The following is a 22,828-nucleotide window of genomic DNA, read 5'->3' on the forward strand; positions in this document are numbered from 1 at the left end:
GCTATCTCCTTTCTCGATTAGTTATCCGCCTCTTTTCTTCAGCATGATCTGTGTTGTTTAAAGTAGATGTTTTCTTTTAAAATAATCTCTTCATCTCTTCTCAGAGGTGAGATAGAAAAAGAGAGAAAACAGAGCAGAGGATTTTTACAAGTGTTTCTAAGTTTCTTTTTATGTTGAATCATGTAATGACTTCCAAAGAATGATGACTAAAAATATGTTATTCTGAGCACTTAGAGTTGTTTTGGGGAAGCCTGGAATCACTCACTCAAGGGGGTCCGCTTGGTGAGTGTTCCTGTGCATTTCTTAAGATTAGTTTTCTTCCTTAGCTGCAGTAGACGTTCTTGCATTGACTGTTCTTGCAACCACTAGAAACAGATCCATTGACTGTTCCTGTAGCCAAACCAAAGCAAAGTAATTTCTATTTATCAGCATTAAAATTAGCCAGTATTGCTTGAATTAATGTATGTTAATTGAGAAGTTTTCCTATAGCCTTTCAATAGTTTCAATTCTTGCTTATCTTTTTTGCATAATGTTAGTTGCTGCAGTAATGCAGAGTAGCTGTTACAAGAACTTAGTGTATATATAGTGTAGACCCATTTCATGTATTATGTCCTTGGGTTGACAATCAAATGAACACTAGCTATAGAAATAGTGACTTTACCAAGTGAATGTCCAAACTTCGGGTTGAGACTTTAACTAGAGTTATTATTCTTATTGTTGGGTTGATCATTTTTGGTGTCGTTGCCAGGGATGGTGTCAAACTAAGAACCTGTTATGGTTATTGTCTTTTCAGTTTTCATTTAATTGTTTTTTTGGCATACCTGATTGTTCAAAAAAAAATTCATGAATCTGCATGCATAGGCGAAGAAGAGATGTTCTAGGTAGATTTATGCGCAGTCATCCTAATCATGCAGAAATTAATTACCAAGATATAAATCCTTTTGCTGAACTTTATCAAACCCCAGAGAATTTGAACCACCCTGGATTTGAATTTCCAGAAGGCAGTCTTCAGTTCCTCTTTGGACCCCCAAAAGAAGAATTTCATATAGTAACTCCCCCCACAAGTCTAATGCAAGGAAACCCACCTCCTAGTGGAAATAATCCACCACCACCTTTGGACCCAATGTTTGAGTTCCCCATATCTGATCAGCATGATAATGCTATTCTCAAGAACATTCCAGCTTCTTCCCTCCCTAAATTCTATGGATTAGTTATAGAGGATCCAAACACATTTCTGTTTGAGTTTGATGTTCTCTGTAGGAGTTTGATGTTCTCTGTAGGAGTTTTGATTATACTACAGATGCCCATAGACTCAAAACATTTCTTGCCACTTTGAAGGATTCATATTTAAGATGGTTTATGAGCTTGGGTAGTAGCACAATCAATACATGGGCTGAGATGAAATAATTGTTTCTTGCAAAGTATAAAGATGATTGTAGAGGCATTGATTGTCATGAGGATGATATCTTCAGAATGACATAGAAAGAAGATGAGAGTCTTGAAGAATATCTGGAAAGGTTTTTGTTTAGTGTCAAAAAGTCCAAGCATAGTACTCTCTGAATGAAGATTCACTCAAGTTGATATTTTTGAGGGGAATCAGTGATGAATGCATTGATGCTTTAGATCTTATGGGAGGAGGTGACATTACACAGTCTATGTGGAATGAAATAGGAAAAAATTGTAAGAAGTATTCCAAATCTGCTTCTAAAAAGAACATGCGTTTCAAGCTAGGAGTGCCTTCATCAGCATCTAGTACTAGAGTTTCTAGAATGGAACTTAGCCATTTATTGAAAGACTTTAAGGAGGACATTATAAACAATATGGCTACATAGTTGGACACACTCTCAGCTAAGAAGAAGCATGAAAAAGCTAATGTATTTCTTGCAGAATTTTTCCCTCATTGTAGACAAAGGAAAAAGGATTGCAGATGTAAAATGGTTGCAAATATTGAGGTTCCAGACTTCAAGCCAATACAAGGTGAGGATGAGCAATTTTTCTATGTTTCTTAAAGAAGGCCAAATTTCCAAAGACAAGGTATGCCTCTAGATCCACTTTCTTTTTCTAGTTATAGTGGAAATTTTTATGTACCAAATAATCAATGGCAATCACCATATGTTCAAAATTTTGGTAATTATCCAAACTGGTATGGTTCTCAAGGCCAAGGGTAGCATTTTGCTAATCAAATGCCATAGTGGCAGTAGCCACAGGGAAATTGGTATCCACCTCAGGGCCAAGAGAGCCTGCTTCAAGGGAATTGGCAACCTACTCCTCAATTGAGGGGGAGTCAGCCATGGACTACCCAATCTTCTAAATATCAACAACCTATTTAGTAGCCAAAACTACCTCCAATAATGCCTCCCCGTGCAACCAATGTTGTCCCACCTAAACCAATGCAGTTGCCCACTTAGCCAATTCCAAATCCTAATATTAAATCTCAACAACAACAACAAGCTTATTCAACTGACCCTAATCAATACCCAACCTATTCTCTATCTATAAGTGATATTCACCTCCGATCCAGGACAACTCTGCCTAATCCATCTCCTCCAATTATCACTGAGGTAAAAGAAGAACAAGAAATCTCTAATCCAACAGCCACAATACCTCAAAAGCAGAGATTACCACCATTTTTCTAGAGATTGCAAGAAATGAAATTTCTTACAGAACAGGAGCAAGGTTTTGATATCATAGATCAACTAAAACATGTTTGTGTTAAAATTCCATTGTTGCAAGCAATAAAAGATGTTCCTATATACAGCAAGGCACTTAGAGAGGCATGTCTAAAAAAACCTGGCAGGAAGAAGAAGGATCCGCAAACAGTGCATGTGATGGGTCAACTGGCAAATAGTATGTTAGGAAAGGTTTCAATTCCTAAATATTCTGATCTTGGTAGTCCTATTGTGAGTATAGTCATTAATGGCAGCCAGATAAGGAATGTTTTAGTTGATTTAGGGGCAGCCATTAATGTGATGACAAGAGAAGTAATGCAGCAACTTGAAATCAATAGTCTAAAGCCTACACCCACAGTTCTACAACTTGCTGATAGCTCTACAGTGCGACCTGATGGTATGATTGAAGATGTGGTTGTTATTTTGGATTCTTGGGAATACACTGGGAGGATATCCGGTGATTTTGGGAAGACCTTGGCTTTCCACGACTAATGCATATATTAGATGTAGATCAAGGGATATGACTATTTCAGATGGGAACTCTACAAAAACATTCGCTTTGTATTCTCCTGCACAACCCCAGTTTGATCAACAACAAGATGTTTGGCCTACTTTGGGAGAAAAATCTGAAGGAGTTGACTCTATTAATCACCTTATGATGATTAATCAAGGGCCATTCATGTAATTACATGATGAAGACTCAATTATTTATAAAATTCTGACAAATGAGTTGACACAAGAACAACAATTGCAGGAGTTGGTACCAAATATTGCAGATTTAGACTTTCCTACAGCCACTGATATATTGCATACTTTGTTGCTGTAGGAAGTCTGTACTTCTCATTTTTCTGATATATCCTAGATTGTTCTTACTATCAAAATAGAAGTAGATTTGAATAAATATTTGAATATCAATAGTGATCTTGCAGATACTCAAAAAGTAGCACTCGTGGACTTGCTTAAATGTCATAAACATGCCTTTGCATGGGATTACAAGGACATGCATGCAATAGATCCAATAGTTTGCACCCATAGTATCTATATAAAAGAAGAATGTTGCCCACTCAGACAATCACAAAGAAGAATCAATCTTGCATGAAAAGAAATAGTTAAAGAGGAATTGTAGAAGTTGTTAAAGGATGGGTTTATCTATCCTATCTCTGATAGCCAATGGGTATCACCTTTGGTAATATTTCCTAAGAAAGGAGGAAAATGGAGGGTATGTGTTGATTATAGAGCTTTAAACTTAGCAACAAGAAAAGATCATTTTCCATTGCCATTTGTGGATCAAGAATTAGACTCTTTGGCGGGGAAGAGATACTTTTCATTTCTTGATGGATTCAGTGGTTACAATCAGATTCAGATAGCCCTAGAGGACCAAGAAAAGATAACATTTACTTGTCCTTGGGGCACATATGCATATTATGTTCTTCCTTTTGGATTGTGTAATGCTCCAGCCACTTTTCAAAGAGCAGTGATTAGTATATTTTCAGATATTTCTCAAGACATCATGGAAATTTATATGGATGAATTTATAACTTATGGTTCTAAATTTGATGAAGCATTAGGGAACCTAAAAAAAGTTTTGCAAAGGTGTGAAGACTATAGTTTGTCATTAAACAATGAGAAGTGCTTCCTAATGATGCAGGAAGAAATAGTCCTTGGTCATCATATCTCTATAAAAGGAATACAAGTTGACCCAACAAAGATTGAAGTCATTTAGAATATCAATGCACCAGTAAAGCAAAAATATGTAAGAAGTTTCCTTGGTCATGCTGGATACTAGAGAAGCTTTATCAAAGATTTCAGCACAATTGCAAGTCCCTTATATTCTCTACTTACCAAGGATATGGAATTTAAATGGACTTCTTCATGCAGTGAAACTTTCTTGAAGCTTAAGCACGCTTTGACCCAAGCACCAGTTCTTACAGGTTTGAATTGGTCTTTACCATTTCAAATTCATACAGATGCATTTGATTATGCAATAGGAGTAGTCTTAGGACAAAACATTGGTAACTTGGAAACTGCAATATACTATATTAGCAAGAACTTGCAGGGGTCTAAGTTAAATTACACAGTCACTAAAAAGGAGATGTTAGCAATTATATATGCACTCAACAAATTCAGGCACTATATCACAGGGTATCCCATATTTTTGCATACTGATCATATTGCAATTAGATATCTCATGAATAAGCCTTCAATTACCAATAGATTAGCTCACTGGTTATTGTTGATGCAGGAATTTGATATCATAGTTATTGATAAACTAGGGAAGTCCAATGTGGTTGCAGATTATCTTTCAAGACTTCAGTTATAGGAAGATTCTAAAGCTATAGATGATGCTTTTCCAGATGAACATCTATTCCTTATACAATCCCACACTCCCTGGTATGCTGATATTGCTAACTATTTAGCTCCTGCTAAAATGCCACTTCATTTCTCTCCTAAGGAAAGAAGGTTGTTAGTAGAGAAAAGCTTTAACTTCTCATGGATTGCTGATTGTTTGTTTTATACTAGACCTGACCAAGTCATGAGAAGATGTGTAAGAGAAGATGAAACATATGATATCCTGCATGCATGTCATGACGAGCTGTGTGGAGGACATTTTGCTGCTAAAAGAACAACACTCAAAATACTGAATGCAGGATACTATTGGACCACATTATATAAGGATGCAACACAGTACACACGAAAATGTGATGGATGCCAGCGCATGGGGAAATCCTACATTTTAGTATGTATAGATTATGTAACCAAATGGGTGGAGGTTCGCACCATGACACATGTAAGAGATAATAAGGTGGTTGAGTTTCTTTATGAGGAGATATTTACAAGATATGGAGTACCAAGGGAAATTGTATCAGACCAAGGCCCATAATTTACTTCAACATTGATCGTAGCCTTGGTCAATGAATACAATATAAGGCACAAAAAATCAACCCCATATCATCCACAAGATAATTGACAGGCAGAGGTTACAAATAGGGAGCTTGAGGCTATTCTTACCAAGACAGTTGTTGTTCATAAAAAATACTGGTCTCATAGGCTTTTAGAAGCAATTTGGGCATATAGAACAACTTGGAAGACACCAATTAGTTTTACACCTTTTGAGATGGTGTATGGAAAAGTAGCAATGATGCCTATTGAGTTTGAGCATAAAAATCTGAGGACAACTTTGCAATTAAATATGACACTTTCTGAAGCACAAAAGGAACATATTCAACAAATGAATGCTTTGGATGAATGGAGAAAAATGGTTGTCCAACATACAAAACTCATACAAAATCAAAGAGCAAAGTGGCATGATAAATATATCAAAGAGAAAAAGTTCAAAGCTGGTGACTGGGCAATATTGTATGACTCTAGATATAAAGATACTATGGGAAAGTTGCAAACTAGATGGTTAGGTCCATATGAGATAGAGGAAGTTTTCAATAATGGAGCTGTTTGTTTGACCATAATTGACCCAGTTTGGTTTAAGCTTTTGGTGAATGGTCACTGATTGCGTCTTTATCATAAGCCGACCAACAAAGAGGAGTTCCTGCAATAATTTGCTAAAAAGGATCAAACACAAGTTCCTACAACAACTGATCAAGTTCCTGTAGCCACTGATCAAGTTCCTTTAGCAATTGAGCAAAGTAATGGAGGTAAGGTTCCTGCAACCACTGCAATGAACATGCTTGCCACTTCATAATTCTCCTCATGTCATTTCAAAAAAATACTTTCATGCCTTATGGAAATATTATTCTCCATAAATAAAATTTCCATCCACGTCATCCCATCTCATTTTCTTATCTACCATTTCATTTCATTTCGCCTTTCTTTTTGCATGATTGTAGGTATCTACATATTTTGTTTTATTTTAATTACACATTTATGATTTCATTATGATTATTGCCTTTCCTAAATCTGCGTACACTTCCCTAAATCCTTTCAGCCTGTGTGGGCACATGCCAAAGTAAGTTGGGGGGTGTTTTATGGTTCAGTTTCCAAAATTAGTAATTACTCATCCTTTTCATCAATTCTTTCAATTCTTTTAGAAGCTTGATGGATTCCTCATGTCCTTGCTCAATAATTGATTTTCTCCACTCAATATTCTCTTTGGAAACAAAGAGTACATTATCATTAAGGTCGTGCACTTGCTTTTCAGTTAGGAAGTTCATCACTCCATATCTTCGAGTATCTCTCATTTGCTTCAATACTGCCAGCCATTTACTCTTCTCTTTCTCCCAAGCAACTATTTTTGTTTCTAACTCTTTCCCCACGGACTCTATGTTCTCAAACACCTTGACCAAATCAAAAATATAGCTCGTTCCCTGTTGTGTGATTGATTCAAGCCATTCACTAAAGACATTTGTAATCATCCAACTCCTTTGAACCTGATCAAGTAACCTCTGGTTCATGAGCAATTTTGGATCAAACGACAAATAAACTTTGCATGACAAGGTTTATTGTAATTAAATAAATTAATATTTTTGCCAACTTTAATTGACAACTAAATTATGCAAGTGAAGGTTATGTGAGGGGGAGATACGAAATTAACCTCTCCTATAGTTTCTAGTTAATTGGCTTGGAATATTTTAATAATGCCAAGAGGGAAATAAGTTTTTAATAAATCATTTTGCATCATTCCATGTTACCTTATGATTTTATCGGGCGTGGAGGAGATATTAATTATAAAAAAAAATTAGTAAAGGAGATTAAAACGATTTTTATTTCTGAACCTTGATATAAGTTTTATCGAGCATATTGGGAGGGAAAAATATATTTCATTTTCTTCGAGCATTTTTGGCGTGAAGGGGTCGAAGCTTCTCTTGGAAGTCAGAATGCAGATCACATGAGGGAATAAGCATGCTCTGCGTGACTCCTTGGGGGTTTTGATAATCCTGCCTGGTATTAGGGGAATAAGAATGCAGATCACATGAGGGAAAAGAGAGGAGATATTATTTTTACAGCTAGCTTTTGGAAAACGGCCAAGGGTAAGGGTTGTTGTACGTTTTTCTGCCATTATCAACATTATTATTTCACACTTCTGAGGGTCTTTGGCTGGGTTACTTCTTTTCTCAGGTCATTCTATCTCCCAGACCTGCGATTTCCTCTTACAGTTATTTGGTTTCTCAAATAGAAATTAGAAGGAAGAAATGCATATATGTGTCTCTGGTTGTAAAGTACGTATGATAGATTTGATACTTAATATAAGTACAGATCCAATAACCAACAAGATGAGAGTGGGGGGTGAATCATACAAACTTAATCATCCATAAAAACATCAGATTCAACCTCGGTAACATATACTTCAGTAATATAACCAAAACTATTAAACATGCAAACTCAAAAGCATATAAATATCATAAACCTCATAACACCAGATTTAACGTGGAAACCCAAATAGGGAAAAACCACTATGGGATTTCAGACCCACTAAGAAATATACTCTTCTAGAGTATGCTAGGTTAAAAGCAAATCCTATTAAAGATTACAAACACATTGTTAGATGTGACCCGGTTAAGGGATTTCGCTCAGATCTGTTAGGATCTTAACCTTATTAGAAGTGACCTTGTTAAAGGATTTCAAACACTCAATTAGAATGTCACCTTGCTAGAGGGTTTTACAAATAAGACTGTTAAGTCCAGTCGATTAAGAGATTTTTTGTCACTTTCACAAAATAACAGTAATAAAATCTATCTGCAACTTCACATCTAAAATGCTAAAGCAGATTCCTATTTGTTCAATACATTCTAGACATAGAACTAATCTTGTCTATCTGTTGGGCTTCTATACTTTGTTATTCTAACAGGTCTTCAACCTTCTGTGCTCGGTAATCACTATGTAGCATCCCTGTGCATACACTTGCCCGCATACATTGTTTATCAATAGTTTCCTATTTATAAACAATTAGGTAACCACTTAATCTCCTTGATCACATTTCCCATGATCAATCATAGCCATCAGATCTTCTATCTTGTCTAGGTTTAATGCATCTTTCGATCTAAAAATGTTTTACCCCGCCTTGGAACTTGCATATTAGTCTTGGAACTTGTGCCAGGGTATTGCAGTTCAATCTGAGCTGTAGATCTTCATGCTGACTTTCCTTGTCCTTAGATTCGTTAACAAACTTCATTCACTGCTCACCAATCATTTAATCAGTTCCAGCTCATCAGATTCCTTCATTAAATAACACATGCAAACATTTAATGCATTTTGTTATAGCTCGGTTACAACTTGGTAACAACTCGGTAAATACTAAACTTCACTCAGTAGACATTCCGCCTTCATTAACTGATAGCGATAACCTTAGGGTTTACCGACTAGGTTCTTTGCTCGGTAACATAGTATAGTATTAACCTTTACAATTTACAACATATGTATGATGTTAAAACAATCTAAAACATCATGATCTCATCATTGTCTGACTCGGTAATAGTTGCCCATTGAATACCTTATTCATCCCCTTATTCATCATATTCTTTCCTGTGTCTTTTGCCGACATCTATATACTCTTCAAATCATACTTCTCAAGATATGGCAACATCATACTGAATTACAAAATCAATTTCTTGACATCAATGACAAAATAATAATATCAAGACAGTAAACATCTTTAATTAGTTATATCCATAATCATCAACAACCTTCTCAATATCCTTATGAAATGCCAACAATCTTTCATTGTCTATTTTAATGCAATATTGCCAACAATCTCCCCCTTTGGCATTGATGGAAAAACCAATTGATTTGACCTTAAAAGACTCGAATTTTTGTGATTCTAAAATGCTGAAATGTTCTCCCCCATACATTAGACTTCTCCTGTTTTTAGTCTTCTTTCCAATCTGTAGTCTGCTCAGTTTTATTTTAGTCTTCTCCCCCTTTTACAACAATGCCAAAAAGTAAAGAACTAAAACATAATTACTTTCTATAAGAAGTGATTTCTTGTTGTTGTGTATCAACTGAGTCTCGGTCAGAGCATTTGTCTTTAATTCCTGTTCCCTGTAATATTTCCTGTACACCTTTAGAAAACATCCTAAGGTGTATAAATCAACATCAACTCCCAAAATATATTCAATAGAGTCATCGGATTGATGCTTTCACCGAACTCAGTCAATGAGTAGAAGATAGGGGTAGGACCCCTAACTTACTTCTAAGATATTCAAAAAGTGTCCCTTGGTAGTGGCTTGGTGAAGATATCTACTATTTGTTCCTTTGTGCTAACATACTCCAACACCACTTTCTTCTCTTGAGCTTCTTCTCTAAGATAATGATATTTGATAGATATGTGCTTTGTCTTAGAGTGCATAATAGGATTCTTTGAAATATTAATGGCACTAGTATTGTCATAGAATATAGTTACTAGCTCGGTAACTTTCTCATTTATACCTTCCAACAGTTGTTTCATCCATGCAATGTTGGTACAATTCAATGCTGCAGCAACGTATTCAGCTTCTTTTGTTGACTGTGAAACACATCCTTGTTTCTTGCTAAGCCAACTCACTAGTCTTTCTCCTAAAAAGAAAGCTCCTCCACTTGTGCTTTTTCTGTCATCAATGTTGCCTGCCCAATCAACATCAGTATAAACTTTTAAATCAAAATCATTTCCTTTCTGATATACTAAGCCATAATCCTCAGTGCCTTTCAAGTATCTAAAAATTCTTTTGATTACTATCATGTGTGTTTCCTTAGGATCTGCAGAGAATCTTGCAACAATACCTACTACATGTGTTATGTCTGGTCTGTTGTGAACAACATATTGTAGCTTTCCAATCATGGATCGGTAAAGTATCTCATCAATAGATGTAGATTCATCATTCTTTGACAATTTACAGTTGGCAGTCATAGGAGTACTTACTGGTTTTCAATCCTCCATTCCAAATTTCTTCAAGATTTTCTTTATGTACTTGGATTGTGTAATGAAAATCTCATTTTTCATTTGCAGTATCTGTAAACCTATAAAATACTTTATCTCACTGATTAATGACATCTCAAATTCTTTGCTCATTTCATTTCCAAAGTTTTTGCATAGAGAGTCACTGCCACAAAATATAATATCATCAACAAATATGGCTGAGATTAGTATTCCAATTTCATCATTCTTCATGTACATGTTGTTGTTCTAACTTGTCCTTATAAAACCAATCTTAATCAAATAAGAGTGCAATCTTTCATACCATGCTCTAGGTGCTTGTTTCAAACCATATAAAGCTTTGTTCGATTTACATACCTAATCTTTATTATTGTCTTCAACAAATCCTTCAAGTTGTTCAATGAAAACTTCTTCTTCTAATATTCCATTCAGGAATTGTAGATTTGACATCCATTTGATATACCTTGAATTTTTTGAAAGTAGCATAGGCCAACAATGTTCTTACTCCTTCAAGTCTAGCAACAGGTGCAAATATTTCACCATAATCAATTCCTTCTTCTTGAGCATAACCTTTGCAAACTAGTCTTGCTTTGTTTCGAATGACCTCTCCTTTTTCATTTAGCTTGTTTCTGAAATTCCACTTTGTACCGATTACATTTTTGTCCTTAGGTCTTCGGATTAGTGTCCATGTGTCATTCTTCTTGATTTGATCAATCTCTTCTATCATAGCATTTATCCAATCTTCACTGTTAAATGCCTCTTTCACTATTCTCAGTTCAAATTTAGATATCAAACATGTGTTTTGTCTCAGTTTGTTCCTTGTCATCATTGGATCATCCTTATCTCCTATAATCTAACTTGGTGTATGATGTCTTCTGACATACTTGGCTAATACAGGCTTGGTAGGCTCTGTATGATCTTCTTCATCACTCGGTAACTGGATATTCTCTTCATTTTCTTCAACAATCTTCTCGGTAAGACTTCTTAGTTGAACATAGACAAATTCATCATAGTCTTTTGGTTCCTTGGAATTTCCTTCATCATTTCTTTCTGCAAATTCATCAATTTTCACATTTGTACTTTCTACTATTTTGTTAGATGATTTGATTAGACATTTAAATGCTTTGCTTCTAGAAGAATAACTTAGAAATGTTCCTTCTTCACTTTTCTAATCAAACTTGCCATTTCTATCATCTTTGTGAACATAGCATCTACATCCAAAGATTTTAAAATAACTTACATTAGGTTTCTTATCATACCAAATTTCATATGGTGTCTTCAAAGTACCTTTCTTCAATTGAACTCGGTTCAAGGTGTAAACAGCTGTACTTATTGCTTCTCTCCAAAATGTTTGTGGCACCTTCTTTTCAATCATCAGTGTTCTAGCACAATCCACAATAGATTTATTTCTTCTCTCAGCTATTCCATTCTGTTGTGGAGTTCTTAGTGCAGAGACTTGTTTTTTAATACCATGATCATTGCAAAATAGGTTGAACTCATCAGATGTGAACTCTCCTCCTCTATCTGATCTAAGACATTTCAGTTGTCTTCCTGTTTCATTTTCAACTCTTTCTTTGTACCATTTAAACATTTGAAAAGATTTTGATTTTTCTTTTAAAAACATTACTGATATCATCCTTGAATAGTCATCCACAAATAATATGAAATATTTATCACCATAATAACTTTGAACTTTCATAGGACCACAAAGATCAATGTGCACTAGATCTAAAATTCCCTTAGAAGTTTAAGACTTACTTGTAAAGCTTGATCTTGTCATCTTACCCATCTGGCATCCTCGGCACATAGCATTCTCAGTTTTTTCAAGACTCGATAGACCTCTTACTCGGTGCTTCTTTCTTATTTTGATCAGATTAAAAAAATTTACATGACAAAACCTTTTATACCATAACTAGGTATCATCAATCTTTGCATGCAAACACTTATTCCGAGTTGAGTCAAGGTGAAATGTATTACCTTTTGTTTGTGTCCCGGTAGTAGCTAACTTTCCATTTTTGTCATGAACTTTGACAATTCCTTTCTGAAATTCTATTCGGTAACCTGTGTTGTTTAGCTGTGCTACACTCAACAAATTGTATTTCAAACCTTCAACCCAATAAACATCATTGCATCTTGCATTATCAAGAAATGTTATAGATCCTTTACCTCTCACTATACATGGTGCATCATTACCAAATCTGACATAGCCTCCATCATAATCTTCTAACATAACAAACTTGTGTTTATCTCCTGTCATATGATGTGAGCATCCACTATCTATAATCCAAGAATCATTAGTGTTTATGTGAGATATTAGGGCTTTTTCTTCATACCTTTCTTCATCTGATCCATCCTTGATAGCCACATAAACTACTTCCTCTGTATCAGTCTCATCTGATTTATCATCATTGGACTCTTCATCAGCTATTAGGCATGTCTTTCTATCTCTTCTTCTGAAGTCTCGGTGTCCTCTGTAATGATTATCTTTCTGTCTGTCATCTCGGTAATCTCTCTTTTCAGTAAAATCTTTGTCAGGATAGTTAGAAGCCATATGTCCTATCTTATCACAATTGAAACATTTCAAAGGTAGCTTTCCTTTATACTTACCTTTGCCTCTCGGTAACCTTTTGGCTAATAGTGCTTCAAACTCTTCTTTCTTTTTGATTTCCTCATACAGTTTGTGTACTGTCTCCATGTTCTTATGAAATCTTTCACTTGCTCCACTATGATCTCCTTCAGAGTACTTATACTTCCTTTCATTGAAATCATTAAATTCATCAAGATGAAAAGAACTAAATGCATATTCAACTTTATTTATCGAAGATCCACTATTATCAAAGTTACTTAACTCAAATGCATGTAGCTTACCAATAGTAGCATCTAAAGAAACTAGCATATTAGGTATAGACCTCAATTCATTGATTGCGGAGACTCGGATTGCATAAGCTGGTAGAAGGGTTTTCAACAACTTACTTGTTATATCCTTTTCTTGAATAGTTCCACCTGCTCCTTTGATTTGATTGACAATCCCCTTTAGTCTTGTATTGTACTGAGTTATGTTTTCACCTTCATTCATCCTCATAGATTCAAGTTTTCCTCTTAGACTATCTACTTTTGCTCTTTGAACATGTTCATCTCCTCCATATACTGATATGAGCTTATCCCACATTGCCTTTGCATCATTGCAGCCTTCTACATCATTAAACTCTGAGTCGGTCAATGCAGATGTTATTTCAATCATTGCTTGAATATGTTCTTGCTTCACCTTTATCTCTTCCATAGTCAATGGATAGGTGCTCGGTGTGACAAAATCATTCTCCAGATAGTATACAACATATTCTCCAACTTCTGATAGATGTAGCTTCATCCTTTTCTGTCATGTAGAGAAACTTGACTTGTTCAGCTTCGGTGCATCCCTCTTATACATCTTTGGATCTTTAACTCAAGTGCCTTTAAACTTTCCTTCTGGAGTCCAAAGCTCTGATACCAATTGATAGTTTTGATACTTAATATAAGTACAGATCCAATAACCAATAAGATGAGGGGGGGGGGGTGAATCATACAAACTTAATCATCCATAAAAACATCAGATTCAACCTCGGTAACATATACTTTACTAATATAACCAAAACTGTTAAACATGCAAACTCAAAAGCATATAAATATCATAAACCTCATAACACCAGATTTAACGTGGAAACCCAAATAGGGAAAAACCACTATGGGATTTCAGACCCACTAAGAAATATACTCTTCTAGAGTATGCTCGGTTAAAAGCAAATTCTATTAAAGATTACAAACACATTGCTAGATGTGACCCGGTTAAGGGATTTCCCTCAGATCTGTTAGGATCTTCACCTTGTTAGAAGTGACCTTGTTAAAAGATTTCAAACACTCAATCATAATGTCACCTTGCTAGAGGGTTTTACAAATAAGACTATTAAGTCCACTCGGTTAAGAGATTTTCTGTCACTTTCACAAAATAACAGTAATAAAATCTATCTGCAACTTCACATCTAAAATGCTAAAGCAGATTCCTATTTGTTCAATACATTCTAGACACAGAACTAATCTTGTCTATCTGTTGGGCTTCTATACTTTGTTATTCTAATAGGTCTTCAAGCTTATGTTCTCGGTAATCAATATGTAGCATCCCTATGCATACACTTGCCCACATACATTGTTTATCAACAGTTTCCTATTTATAAACAATTAGGTAACCACTTAATCTCCTTGATCACATTTCCCATGATCAATCATAGCCATCAGATGTTCTATCTTGTCCAGATTCAATGCATCTTTCGATCTGAAAATGTTTTACCCCACCTTGGAACTTGCATATTAGTCTTGGAACTTGTGTCAAGGTATTGCGGTTCAATCTGAGCTGTAGATATTCATGCCGACTTTCCTTTGCCTTAGATTCGTTAACAAACTACATTCACGACTCACCAATCATTTAATCAGTTCCAGCTCATCAGCTTCCTTCATTAAATAACGCATGCAAACATTTAATGCATTTTTTTATAGCTCGGTTACAACTCGGTAAATACTAAACTTCACTCGATAGACATTCCGCCTTCATTAACCAATAGCAATAACCTTAGGGTTTACCAACTAGGTTCTTTGCTTGGTAACATAGTATAGTATTAACCTTTACAATTTACAACATATGTATGATGTTAAAACAATCTAAAACATCATGATCTCATCATTGTCTGACTCGGTAATAGTTTCCCATTGAATACCTTATTCACCCCCTTATTCATCATATTCTTTCCTATGTCTTTTACTGACATCTATATACTCTTCAAATCATACTTCTCAAGATATGGCAACATCATACTGAATTACAAAATCAATTTCTTGACATCAATGACAAAATAATAATATCAAGACAGTAAACATCTTTAATCAGTTATATCCATAATCATCAACAACCTTCTCAATATCCTTATGAAATGCCAACAATCTTTCATTGTCTGTTATAATGCAATATTGCCAACAACAGAAAGTGAAAATATTTCATGAAATTCTTACGGGTCAGAAACCCTCATGCATTGTTATGAACATAATGATAGTTTTGATACTAATTGTTAAGTACATATGCCAAGCTAACAAGATGAGATGGGGGGTGAATCGTACAAACTTAATCTTCCATAAAACAACAGATTCAACCTCGGTAACATATACTTCAGCAATATAACCAAAATTGCTAAACATGCAAACTCATAAGCATATAAACACCATAACACTCGTAACACCAGATTTAACGTGGAAACCCAAATAGGGAAAAACCACTGTGGGATTTTGGACCCACTAAGAAATATACTCTTCTAGAGTATGCTTGGTTATAAGCAAATCCTATTAAAGATTACAAACACATTGCTAGATGTGACCCAGTTAAGGGATTTCCCTCAGATCTGTTAGGATCTTCACCTTGTTAGAAGTGACCTTGTTAAAGGATTTCAAACACTCAATCAGAATGTCACCTTATTAGAGGGTTTTACAAATAAGACTGTTAAGTCCACTTGGTTAAGAGATTTTCTGTCACTTCACAAAATAACAGTAATAAAAATCTATCTGCAACTTCACATCTAAAATGCTAAAGCAGATTCTTATTTGCTCAATACAATCTAGTCATAGGACTTATCTTGTCCCTCTGTTGGGCTCTATACTCTATTAATCAAATAGGCCTTCAAGCTTCTATGCTCGGTGTATATGGTGAAAATGGATAACAATAATAATGGAATTGAAAGGCTAAATGAATTCAACCACCAAAACCCTAGTCTAACAACAACAAAAATCCACCATAACATATGAAGATTACCTAAGACAATGCAAATCAAATGAAATCACAAAGATTATACCATCACATGTCCAATAGGGTTTTGATCTCCATTCTTCCTATCTCCATTGATCTTGCTTGATATATTTGCTCTCAGATTTTATGTGCACAAGAGCTCAACAAAGAACGGAATGTAGTTGCAAGTAGGATCGTAGTGTAGCCAAGTCCTCAAGATTGTCGATTAGGGTTTGATAATGAAGAAAGCATCTCCTTATATAGAAGACACTATAAGAAATGGAGGGATATGATTGAGAGGTGTAAAAAGGAAGTCAGCTAGGATTAGAGGGTAGGTAGAAGAAATAATAAAATAATGAAAGAGGTAGGTAGTGTAGGAATTAAGAGATGAATGACATGTGTCATGTGTAGAAAAAGCTAATGAATTAATTAAATAAATAAAGATTCATTTAATTAATAGAAGAAATGAGATCAATTAAATAAATAAATATTTATTTAATTTAAGAAAAGGATAATTTAAATAAATAAATGTATTTATTTAAATGAGAAATAAGGCTAGAAGAGGATAAATGAATTAATTAAATAAATAAGGATTTATTTAATTAATAGAAGAATTAAGCTTAGATAATTAAATAAATAAAATATTTATTTAATTAGACATGACAATTTTGGGTGTCTACATTTTGCCCCTCTTTGAGACAATGTGGCTTGTCGCGTTGTTTCAAAGAAGATAAGATGAACTGATATAGAGTTGCCCCAAGATGGGAATGATATGCCCCCTCGAGAGATTGGATGAAAATGTCTAAAAAGGTCGCAGACAATCTCTCAATAAGAAAGATGGGATAGAATGGACTGACCAGATAAAGTGACAAAGTCACGGGATAAAGAAGACTGACTCGGGAAACGAGGGCGAGGGCTAGGGTAGGCTATAAGATAGACCATGGGCAAAAGACATCCTCATTGTCATCCACACATCCACGAGAGCAGAGTGCAGAGCGAGAAAAGAGCAGCAGCAGTCAGCAGCGATGGCTTTCGTTCATAGATTCGACCGCGTTCGCCGATTCCAGAGGCTAGCAGAGGCAGGAGAGCCGGTAAGTACCACCAAACCTCCTCGTACTTTGACGCATTTAATTTTGTCATTAATGCATGCTAGGTAGGGCAATAAATGCGCTTAGGAATAAGGTACAAAAAAAAAGTCCAAAAATGCTTAGGCACGTCTGCGTTGGTGCCAGGCGTGTTTGTGTTCGCCAGGCGTGTCTGTGTAGGTGCTAGGTGCATCTGTGCTTGGAAATGCGTTTATGTCCAATGCGGGCGCGTTTGTGAAATGCAAGGGCGTCTGTGTCAATAAGACACGTCTGCATCGCACAAGTGCGTCTGTGCAGAGCATAGGCACGTCTATGTTATATAGGCGCGTCTATGTTATCCAGATGTGTCTGTGCAGTCTGTAAGTGCGTTTGTGTCAGGCAAGTGCATTTGTGTTGAACAAAATGCAAATTTTTGTCTTCTAGATCAAATCAGCAGTTTTGTGATGAACATACGTTGTCGATTGGATAAGCTGCTGAGAGGATACACTCAAGCAGGTCCTCTAGAGAAGACTAAGATATATCAAGGCACTTTGTGATGAATAGTGAGTACCAAGATAGAGTACTTTGTGATGAACAGGGAGTACCCAAAATGTGAGCAGCACTTTGTGATGAACAGGGAGTGCAAATGTGAGTAACACTTTGTGATGAATAGTGAGTGTCACACACGTAGTACTTTGTGATGAACAGGGAGTACTACTAGGATAGAAGCAACACTTTGTGATGAACAGTGAGTGTCACTAGGATAGATAGTCATGTGCATTTAGATAAAAAGTAGCATTTTGTGATAAACAGTGAATGCCACTATGACTGACATGCTTGATTTGCTTGACTACAGGAGTATTTGCCTATGCTAGAGTCATAGGAGAGATTCTCATCGACTCAGAGGTTGCGACCTGAGCTGACACTTGGGGACCAAGCTGCTATCGAGGAGATGGGTTTGAGACATGTACTGTATGTGCCTGAGTTTCGGGCAAACATGGGTTTGCTGACTACACTGGCCGAGAGATGGCACTCTGAGACGTGCACATTCCATTTGCTGATGGGTGAGATGACAGTCACCCTGGAGGATGTCTATAGGATATTGAGGATACCGATCAATGGAGATCTGATCCCATACGATCAAGACGGTGACAGAGAGGCCTTGAGACAGGTTTCAGGACCCTGGACTAGAGATAAGGGCAGGACACGTGGCATGGGACACCATGACAGCCACAGGACTAGCACTGCCAGTAGTGATAGGAGGAGCTATCAATGGGTTCCTGTGTCTGGATAGGGAGACACGGGGTTTGGCTGTGGGTTCGGGAGGAGCACTAGAGACACTAGTGACGCAACACACCAAATACGCCTAGGGACCGTGTGTGCTGGCCCATTTGTATTATGAGCTTCATCAGTTTGTTTATCATGGATCAGTGGGATTGGGCTGCGGAGTGACACTGCTGCAGGTATGGGCCTATGAGCATCTGTCGGTTACCTGACCGATACACTTCAGGAGCAGAGGTCATGGACGCAGCTTTGTACATTTGTATGATATGATCACATCACAGCTGCAAATTGGTAGGTTAGAGCATTGGTGGCGAGTGTTGGATGATATCGATGTGGTCATATGGAGACCATATCTGGGCTGTGAGGAGTGGGAGGATGATGCAGTAGAGCTGCCCTACACCTTCCGGAGTAGGTACCTAATTGGGCGGATGCCCTATGTGTTAGAGAGACAACTGGTGGATAGGGTGTGTAGGTAGTTTGGCCGGATTCAGAGGATGCCCTGGGGCTCGGGCATGTATGCACAGACAGTGAGAGATCAGGTACAGTTTGGGCCGTTGCTGTCACATGATCAGGCACTCACATAGCTAGCAGAGATGGTGCCCCTACCCTGGGACATGTGGCCAGAGGTTGACGATGCCAGCATGGATGCCGAGTATAGAGCATATTAGGCAGAGCATCCCTTCCCCCACTTGACAGATCCTGGAGAGCTATTTGACGGAGATGGGGGTGCGGATGATGATGATGGTGGAGGTGATGGTGATGGTGGAGGTGATGGGAGCAGGGGCCGACGGAGGAGGAGGGGAGTAGTTGGAGAGCGGCGGGTTGCACCTCGCAGGGAGGGAGGAGAGGAGAGACAGGCTCAGGTGGTGAGGGGTCGCGATGGATTGCCTTTATAGGTGCCAGCAGAACAGGGTCCCAGGCAGGTACAGAGACAGGGACAGGTACAGGGACAGGTGCCAATACAGGCACAGGGGCAGGTACAGGGACAGGTGCAGGGACAGAGACAGGTACCCGTACAGGCACCAGTACAGGTACAGGTATAGGGGCAGGCACCCGCAGAGGGGGAGCCACAGGCAGAGGCAGAGGGAGCTAACCCAGTGGAGGATGAGCTACTAGATCTGAGGGAGATCTGTCAGGGCCAGGCAGATGAGATCTAGGAGCTGGAGAGGGAGAGGGATCAGCTCAGGACAAGGCTCAGAGATACTGAGCGGGAGCGGCATTAGGCTATCCAGCGCTATACAGAGGCTGAGACAGCACTGAGGGTAGGGAGACAGGCAGTTGAGGATGCAAGGGTAGGATACGCTTATGTCCTGCGGGCAGGAGAGGAGATAGCCTACTGGAGGGACCTCTACTATGGTGCAGTGCCAGTAGATCAGCGGGTGAGGAGCTTCCATAGATCGTCGTGCACAGTGACAGCTATGGGAGGGAGTCAGAGGAGATAGGCATCGAGTGGTGGGGTTATGGGCCCTCCACCACCACCAGATAGAGGGGACAGGCAGGATGATCTTGGGGCGGGTCCTTCAGGGGCTCAGATTCCACTGAGGCCAGGCGGCTCCGAGGGAGGGAGTTCATCATAGCCACAGAGGGCTCCCTTTGTATCAGTTTTGTACCATTTTTGTATGATGATGTAGACACCTACAGGTTTTTTTATAGCCATATGATTTGGACATCATTGTATCATGACACTTTTTGATTATATATATAAGATGATTCATTTTTGCAGCAGCTATATGCATGTGTACCTATGTGATGAGAAGTTCTTATGATGTATGTTTTGTGTGATGTTTATAATATGGATGCAAATATGTATAAGATGCAATGCAATATATGTTTTTGTTCTTTTTATGTGTTATATGTGTATGCATGATGCAAGTGTGAATGTATGTAATGCAAATGTAAATTGTGCTAACATATGTTGTGTGCAGGATGTGATGCAGTTGTGATATCTATATGTATGTATGAAATGCTTATATGTGGTAATGCAGGTGCAACTACATGAAATGCAAATGTTTTTGGTGTGTCATTATACTTAGTCATGTGATAGCAGGCTACACAGACTCAAGAAGGACGATGGAAGTCAATCAAGAAAGGGGGATGGAAGACAGAAGACATGAAAGTGAAAGAGCTTCTTGTGCGTTATCATCGTTGAGCTTTATTATGGAAAGTAGGTTATGACAATCGAGGCATATGTTTGACCCAGAAAGTCATTGTACCTATTTGCATGGAGATAAGACAGTCACAAACAAGGAATGCCCCAGTTCACACTAGACTCACAGTGTCCTCATATCTTTGGACAAGTCATAGCAATACTAAGAGACAATCCACAGATAGCAAATACAAATAGGTGACGATACCCCATCCTCGCCTTTCTAGTCAAAGACATCCTGGAGATATAATCTCTAGTCAGAGACATCCTGGAAAAACTAAAAGACATATCACCAAAAGATAAAATCAAAAGAAAACCAAGACTCGACATCAACATCCACTGTAGTCCTCAAGTTTAGTGTCTCTTGTCACTTGTATAAGTCTTATTTGATTGTGGTCACAATGTTTACTTTCACAAAAAAGGATAGATAGCACTGAACCATATGTTGTCTGAGTCTGTTGAAAGATTTGATTTGTTGAAGCTCATTGTTGCTGCTGTGTCTCATCTGAAACTGATTGAATCCATGAAGCTGATACTTTATTGTGGAGAAGATGAAACTTTATTGCGGACTGGCGATGCAAATGTTGCTTTATTGCGGATTGTGCGCGGATAGACTGAAGGAAGCTGGAAGAAACTATACTCCTCGAAACATGTGATGTTCTTAGTTCCACACCCATCACTAGACATAGGATTTGTTGTAGCCACAGATAGGATCTGATTTATTATGGATGGAAAGGGAGGTTTATTATGAATGGCTAACCAATCTTGGGTAGATAAATAACAAGCCATGATGGGAATGGGTAAGTTTATTATGGATGAATTGGTTGTGAGTGTGTGCAAAGTGAAAGGATGAAAGTGAATCCAGAAGGAGGGAGGAGCAATGTCTCTACACATGGCACTGGTGACCCAGTTTTCACCATAGTACTTGCCCAGGGCGCCACCGAAGTGGTTTTCACCGTTGGACGAAATTATTTCTCTTTACTTTTTTCGATTTTTTTATTTTTTCAATGTTTTTTATGTCACAAGGCGCCTGTTTGCCAGGTTTTTACCAAGTAACGATTTTTTTGTTTTATAATTTTTTTTGTATTTTTGAATTTTTTTGATTTTTTATTATATTTTTGAATTAGGATATTCTGAAGAGCTATGTGTAGAACCTGTGAAGGTGCATGCTGTTGATAGGATCCTCCAAAGGTTCACCTTCTATAGTTGAGAGCTGATATGCCCCGGATCCATATACTGCTGTAATGATGTAAGGACCAAGCCAATTTGGTTCGAACTTGCCCTTCTTCTCTCTATCTTGCTGATTCTTGGGATTTTCTCTGAGAACCAAGTCATTGACCTCAAATGTGCGAGGTTTGACCTTGTGATTGTAGCTGCGACTCATTCGTTGCTGGTAAGCCTTGAGATGATTAAAAGCAGCTTGTCTCCGTTCATCCAGTAGTTCAAGTTCTTGTAGGCGAGAGACTCTATAATCTTCATCATCGATGATGTTTTGCAAAGAGACCTGTAAAGAGGGTAACTCGACCTCAATAGGCAAGATGGCTTCGGTGCCATAGACAAGTGAATAAGGTGTAGCTCCTGTAGGTGTGCGAACACTTGTGCGATAGGCCCAAAGTGCAGGATTAAGTTGGATATGCCAGTTACGGCCAGCGTCGTCGACTGTCTTCTTGAGGATTTTAAGGATTGTTTTATTAGACGCCTCAGCTTGGCCATTACCTTGGGGGTAATATGGTGTAGAGAAGCGATGGTAAATATGGAAGCGGTCACAGAGTTCACAAACATCTTGATTTTTGAAGGGACGCCCATTATCAGTGATAATGGAAACAGGAATACCGTATCGACAAATGATATAGTTAAGGATAAATGTAGCAATCTGTTTTCCAGTGACTTGTGTGAAAGGCACGACTTCAATCCATTTTGTGAAGTACTCTGTGGCAGTGATAATGAATTTATGACCATTAGAAGAAGGAGGGTGAATCTTGCCTATGAGATCGAGTCCCCACT

This window comes from Cryptomeria japonica, chromosome 2 (genome assembly GCF_030272615.1).
Source record: "Cryptomeria japonica chromosome 2, Sugi_1.0, whole genome shotgun sequence".
Taxonomy (NCBI): Eukaryota; Viridiplantae; Streptophyta; class Pinopsida; order Cupressales; family Cupressaceae; genus Cryptomeria; species Cryptomeria japonica.